General features: G+C 38.2%; 1 pseudogene; it reads left to right on the top strand.

Moving 5' to 3' along the window:
• Positions 1-282: 282 nt before the first annotated feature.
• On the top strand, positions 283-2,006 carry LOC138992644 (E3 SUMO-protein ligase PIAS2 pseudogene; annotated as a pseudogene).
• The last annotated feature ends 5,624 nt before the right edge of the window (positions 2,007-7,630 follow it).

Below are 7,630 nucleotides of genomic sequence, written 5' to 3'. Positions count from 1 at the left end.
TTAAAGTTCAGGGACCACCACAGAGGAGCCCTGGTCACTTTCCTTGCCATGTGGACCTAGAAACCTGAATGGCTGTCTTAGGAGTAAGAATGAATAGAAAGTAGAGCAGCCCTGGAAGGCTCTGCAAACCAACTTTCAATCATCTCAATGCCTAAAACTGGCTCAAGTTCATCCTGAATTTAGTTCTAAAGCCCTTGATGCCTTCCAAGAGCATACATAAAAGCTCCCTGGAGGAGGAAGATAACATAATCCAAGGCCTATGCTATTGGGTTTATTCTAAAAATGCAAAGCTTGGACCGGGCCTGGCAGCAGTGTCTTCGGCAGCACCCAGTGCCAGATGTGCTGGAGGTGGCTGCCCTAGTGGTGGCAGTGTCATTGGTGTCAGCGGGATGGGGTGCTGTGGTGGCGGTGGCGCCCACGGGTGGTATGAAATGGCAGATTTCAAGGGGTTGAGGAATATGGTTTTTGGGCTACAAGTGTTACTAGGCTTTGCATGACCTCCTGAAGAGGGTGTTGCATTTATTGAAGGGCGGCTGCAGCCCTACGGCTCAGACCGAAATCTGAGAATTGTACAGACACGGACACCCACGGACTCTTGAAAGACTTTCTAATTTAGCCATAATCAAAGCATCAGTTTTCAATTTGGATGGTAGCGCATCACCTGTAGAGCCTGAGGAGGCTGTGGCTGAAATCCACATGTTGCCTTTCACTTACTTCAGTTACACCTCACTCACTGTGCCTCCATTTGTTCTGTGTTGCATCCAGATACCTACTAAGCACACATTTCAGATGCAGCAGCCATCCCCCCAATTCCTCTTGTCCAGACTGTTGTGCAGTTAAAAACCTTGCCCCTTTATGATGTTCCTGATGTTCTCATCAAGCCCATGAGTTCAAAGCAGTATTCAATAATTTCAAGAGAAGTTTTTATTTTTGGTCTGACATTTCAACTAGTTAGAGAGAGATGCATATCCAGAGTTTTTTTTGCCAGTCGGTAGGAGAGATTATACAGTCCAAGTTCAGCAGAGACTTTGCTTGGCAGAAATAAGTTGTCCTCAGGAAGGTAACTATCCCAACAGTCTATGTATAAAAGTAAATGGGAAGCTTTTTCCTTTACCTGGCTACGCACCACCACCTAAAAATGAGACTGAACAGAGGCACCCTGGACACCCTTTGAACATTACATGATTAGTTAGGTTATTTTCAGTTGTGCCAAACCAGAGTTCCATTTCTTGGGCATCAGAAATTGGAAAATTAAAGAAAAACTTACTGCAGATCCTGATAGTGAAATCGCCACAGCTAGCCTTCAGGTATCCTTGATGTGCCCTCTAGGGAACATGAGGCTGACAATCCCACGCTGTACACACCTATAGTGTTTTGACGCTGCTCTTTATCTACAAATGCATGAGAAGGAGCCCACCTGGATTTGTCTTGTATGTGACCAAAAAAAAAAAAAAAAACTGCCTATGAAAGTCTAATTTTAGATGGGCTTTTATGGAAATTCTCAGTGACTGTTCTGATGTGGATGAGATCAAATTCCAAGAAGATGGCTCTTGGTATCCAATGAGACAAAGAAAGAAACTATGAGAGTATCCAGCCAGCCGTGTACAAAAATAGAAAGTTCAGTGTCCTCAGTAAGCTTGATCAGTGACTAGACAATGAGGCAGCAAGAAGAAAGCAGATGTTATTGTCTGAACTACAGAAACCTCTTCTGATGAAGAGGAAGACGCTCCTGCCAAAAGGAAGTGCATCTCTAGTATGTCAGAAACACAGGGCAGCCCAACCAAAGGGGTTCTCATGTATGAGGGTGCCCAGTGTGATCAGTTGATCCTGCTGCTATTCCACTTCCATGAACAGACTACACAGTACCATCCCACCACATGCCAATATCAAGCACGTCATCAGATTTGCCGGATTTGGATTTTCTTTCCCTTACTCCAGTTGATCCCCGGTCTCACCTCACCCTTAGCAGCCGGCAGTACGTCTGTCACCACCACCAGCCCCCATGAAAGCAGTCCTCATGTAGTTCATGCAGCAGCAGGAGTGAGACAGGGTCATAGCCAGAGGTGGAAGGAACATTCCTGACATCGACTCATTGGACTAAAGGAGGACTCACTCGATGCGGGGAATCATTCCTCAAAACTGCTGTGAATAAATAATCTGATGAACAGAATAAACTGGTGATTATAATAGAATCAGGGGCATAGAAAGGGAGTGGACTGACTATTCTTGGGGGGGAAAGGGGGTTGGGGGATGCGGGAAGAGACTGGACAAAAATCGTGCACCTATGAATGAGGACAGTGGGGGGGGGGGGTGAGGGCGGAGGGTGGGAGGGGAACCGGGTGGAGGGGAACTATGGGGGGGGGGGGAAGAGGAACAACTGTAATAATCTGAACAATAAAGATTTAATTTTTAAAAAAAACTGCTGTTTCTTGGATCTCTGGCCCGGGGAAGATACGTTTTTTGTAACCATTACTTTGATATTTATTGAAACATCAAGTGGATTCTTTTGCTTTCTGAGAGATGAATACAGACTGCAGCAAGGACCAAATGATATAAAGGATTTGTCTTATTCATGCTGTACTCTGAGCATCAGATGTGTTCAGCCATAACTGTATCTTCTTGGGGGATGGATTTCAATTTCATGTTACTGGATGGATTCTACAAATCAGTCAATAATTTTTTGTTGTAATAAACAGCAATGAAATTATGTAAATGTTCAAGTAAATGTTTTTCTTTTAAAAAGATGTAATCAATATTCTAAAATGACAGCAACTTTTATTTAACCTGATGTGAAAGAAAAAAATATATGGAAAGAAGTTATGTTTACCAAGTAAGTCCTTTCCACAGAGATTTGTTCTATTTTGTTGAACTGATGAAGTCTTGATAAGTGGCCAAAGCTTGGGTTCCACGTTTCCTCCTGACCCCATCAAAGAAAAATGGTCTTTGTGTCACCCATTTTTCCCCTGGTTGTCATTTACACTTTGATATTGTTTGCTCCCGAATGCAGAGAGAAGGTCTAGGGTCTGGCTGCTCTTTATTAGTGAGTATGTTGAAGAACACTATCCAGATTCTACCCTGACATGTGTGTTATTTTTGGTAATTGAACATTCTCATTCTAGAGACTTCTACAAATTAGGGGCTTGCCTTCTCAAAAAAGAAATTCTATGCAGCCATTAAAGGAAATGTTTTTGGAGTAAGGTGGCTGGAATGTTTGTCAGAATTTTGTTCATACTGTTCAGAAATATTGAGAGCTTAGAGATAGTGAAGCACAAATTTAGGGGAGGTGGGAAAAACAAAGTTTCATTTGTTCCTAAGAACTTCTTTTGCACGTTTACTTTAAAAAATAATATTATTGAAACTTCTCAGATTTTAGTAACAGTGACCAAGAAAGTATGTTTTAGATCTCTGATCATATTTAAAGAAAAAGCAAATAGCAAGAGATAGGGAGGGCATCAGATTTCCTCTTTCATTTTTTAAAAGGGAAATATTTCACTTTTTTAAAAGGAAATCTTTCCTGAAACCATGAAAGACAAAACAGAATTAGAAAATGTTTGAATTTAAGCAGGAAGAGGTTAAGAGGAGGGACATGACCCCCACTTTGAAAACCACTGTCTTATAGTGTGTTTGATTTTAAATCCCTCAGGAAACTGAGTTTTTACCCTTAGAGAAACATTTTCATCCAAATTTTATATTCCTTTCGCTTCATTTGGCTTCCTAAATATTTCCTGAGTTCTCAAAGAGTTAATACTTTCTCTCCCTAAGCTGTCTCTACTTTAAATAAAATGTTTTTACTGATTTGAGAGAGAGAGGAAGGGAGAGGGAGAGAGAGAAACATCGATATGAGAGAAACATCAACATCCATTGGCTGCCTCCTGTATGCCCCCTGCTGGGGATCCAACCCGAATCCTGGGCATGTGTCCTGACTAGGAATCAAACCGGTGCATGGCCGATGCTCAACCACTGAGCCACACCAGCCGGGCTGTCTCTATTTTAAAGATAAAACCCTTTTTGTAAAATGACTAATCTGATTCTCAAGCTGAAGTGCCCATATGAAGAGTGTAAGGATAGAAAAAAAAGGGCATTTCTTTTTCTTTGCTGCGGCCTTCCACAATTTATAAGAAGCACCTGGTAATTAAACTCCAAGATTGTTAGCTTCTCTGATTCAAACAGCCAGCCTCTGTTTAAACTGCAAGACAAGGTATACTCTCTTCCATACATACCCCTCCTCCCTGCTGGTTTTTTGTTTGTTGGTTGGTTTGTTTGTTTACAACTCAGGGAAATTAGTAGAAAGTTCCTTGCCCCGCTTCCCCTTCAAACAAGCCTCTTTTGAACTCTTCATAACTTTTGCTCCAAGAATGTTTTGCAGGCTTTGCAAAAATACTGGTAAGACACCTCCCTAGGACATCTGCCAGGATTGTCTCCTGAAGAACTAACAAACTTTTCTAAGATGATCCCCCTGATGTCTGTTCAATTTCAGCCCCCAAATCCTCCTCCCTTCCTTGTCACCTAGCCAAGGCTTTAAGCCTTAAAGTTTAAGGGGAGGGGGGCAGCTTTTGTTCTTTACCTTGGTCCCTTCCCTTTAGGGAAAGAAAAAATAAACTTTCTGTATCTATCTCTTCTTTCAGTTGTGAATTCTTTCACAGCCCTTGTCACCAGCCAAGCCCTACCAAAGAGCACCAATTTCAGTGAGAAACTGACACATTATTCAGGGTTGGTGCACTCCAGGGAGCTGACGGATCAGTGCTTGGTTTTTATACCTTCTCAAGTTTTCATGGCCTCTGTGCACCTTTTGTGCTGATTGAAATTCATATGATTTTCTTTGTTGTCCCTTCTTTGGCTACATCATCCCCTTCATGCATTACCCTTTTTGGAGAGCTGCTTATTATTAAAAACATGGAAAATAAACTTCTTGCAATACTTGAGCCACTGTTGCCAGTTCTATCTTGTCATTAGATTTCTAATCCATGTTACAGTCTTTTGGTCCAGATACAGAATTTCTTCATAATAAAATTTTGTTGCCGCTTTAAATACAGATATAATTTCTGCTAACTTTGTAATCATATAGAAAAAGTAACCTGATTTGTGTGTATAATTTGTTAACAAAGAAATGATGTATATTTATTATTTTATTACCCTTTAAATTCTCAGAAATTCCCCTTCCAAATTTAACTAACATAGTTTTATAAGGTAAATGAAACATTAATAGAAATTAGTTCATTTACTTGGTTCTTATAATGGATAACTCTATGCTTTTATAATTGTGATTTGTTTCTTTTTGATATTTTATGTGTTCAGTTTTAATGTGCATTTTTGGTGCTTTCCATGGAAATTACATATAAATTTTTAATTTATCTCATGCAAAAAAATAATAATACAAAATAAATAAAAATGCAAAGCTGGTTTAACAACAAAAAGATCAATTATGTGATGCAATTTTAACATAATTAAGGGAAATTTGTATTATCTACATAGATACAAAATATGTATTTAATAAAAACATCAGCAACCATTAATAATTTTTAAAATTCCTAATAATGTAAGGAAATGGGGAACTTTCTGAATCAGGTAACAGATATTCTCAGCAAACCTACTATAAAAATTATAATAATGGTGAAATATTGAAAGTTTCCCCATGCTATCATCATTTCTATTCAACATTATCCTTTAGGGTCAAGCCAGTACAACAAGGAAAGAAAAATAAATAAAAACTATAAAAATTAAAAAGGAAGAAATAAAATCAAGTGAACAGAATATGAGAAAATAAATGAAATTTAACTCCTACTTCACACCATATTTTAAACCAGTGGTTTTCAAGTGAGGGTAATTTTGCCCCTCCATGGAACATTTAGACATTGATTGTCACGACTGGAGAGGGGCTGTGCAATTAGCATCTAGGGAGTAGAGGCTAGGTACACTGCTAAATAACCAACACTGATCAGGACAGCCCTTCAAAACAATGAGTTATCTGGTCTAAAATGCCCATAGTGCTGAGGTTGAAAACGCCTATGTTAAATCAACTCTAGGTATCCTGTAGATATAAAGGGGAAAAGTAACTTTGAAAATCTAAAAATAAATAAATGAATAAGAAAAGTAAAGCAAAAACGCTTCCAGATAATACAGGATAATATATCCTTGACCTTGAAATAGGTAAAGTCTGTTTAAACAGAAAACCCAAAGCATCAACAATGAAGGGAAATATTGGTAAAATAAACTACATTAACATTAAGAACTGTTCAAAAGACACTATGAAAGGAGTAAAGAGTAGAAGATATTTACAATACACATAGAAATCCAAGGACTTTTAGCCAAAGTATATAAAGAACCTATACAAGTCATTAAAAAAAACAAAACCCATTGGCAATAGACTTGAACTTCATAAATGAAGATATATAAATGACCAATAAATTTATAAAAAGATGCTCAATCTCATTAGTAATTTTAAAAAGCAAATTAAAACTATAATGAGATACCACTATTCTACCACCAGAATGACTAAAATTAAAAAGACTGCCAATACTATCCTGGCAAGGACATGGAAAAATGTGAACTCTCATATACTGCTAGCAGGCAAATGTTCTTACAACTCTATCCACTGGGCAAAACTGGCTAGGGCTAAATTCTATTTCTTCTTTTTTTAAAAAATATATTTTATTGATTTTTTTACAGAGAGGAAGGGAGAGAGAGAGAAAGTTAGAAACATCGATGAGAGAGAAACATCGATCAGCTGCCTCCTGCACATCTCCTACTGGGGATATGCCCGCAACCCAGGTACATGCCCTTGACCGGAATTGAACCTGGAACCTTTCAGTCCGCAAGCCGACGTTCTATCCACTGAGCCAAACCGGTTTCGGCTAAATTCTATTTCTTAAACAGGTGTGTTAATTTTGTGAAAATGCATTAACTGTATAATTTGTGCATTTTTCTTTATATACATTATACTATACTTCAATATATAGTGGTAAAAAAAATAAGTGCAAATAAAATAGAAGGAAGAAAATAATAATAAGACCAGTACTTAATGAAATAAAAAACAAATGCACAACATAGAAAAGTAGTTGGTTCTTTGAAAAAAATCCTAGGATAAATTAAGAAAAAGGGCAAAGGTATAAAGAATCAATTTGGGGAATATGAAAGAGATCATCAATACAGACCCACTAGAAACATGAAAAATCTTAAGAGATATTATTAACTTATGACAAACAAAATAGGACCAGAGGCATGGATACATGGAACAGACTGACAGATCTCAGAGGATGGGAAGAAATCAACCAAAGAATATATACGTATATATGCATAACCCATGGACACAGACAGTAACATGGTGAAAACCTAAAGGTGGCAGGGACAGGGTAGAGGGAGGCAAAGGGGAGGGAGGAAGGATATCCGTAATAGAGTCAACAATAAATGCCATAAAAATAATATGCAATAGCTCTGAATACTATATTTTTTTTAAAGAATGTCAATTCTTCCCAATTTAGACTATTGTTTCAACTCAATCCCAAACTCCCAGCAAGTTATGCTGAGGTATCAATAAACTGATTCTAAAGTTCATATGGAGCGGTGAAAGACTAACCAACACAACATTTAAAAAGAACAAAATCAGAGGGCTGACACACTACCAAACTTCAAG

Source organism: Myotis yumanensis, unplaced genomic scaffold, assembly GCF_028538775.1.
Source record: "Myotis yumanensis isolate MYYU_CA2020_CCGP unplaced genomic scaffold, mMyoYum1.0.hap1 SCAF_14, whole genome shotgun sequence".
In the NCBI taxonomy this organism is placed as follows: Eukaryota; Metazoa; Chordata; class Mammalia; order Chiroptera; family Vespertilionidae; genus Myotis; species Myotis yumanensis.
This window is presented reverse-complemented; position numbering and strand designations above follow the sequence as displayed.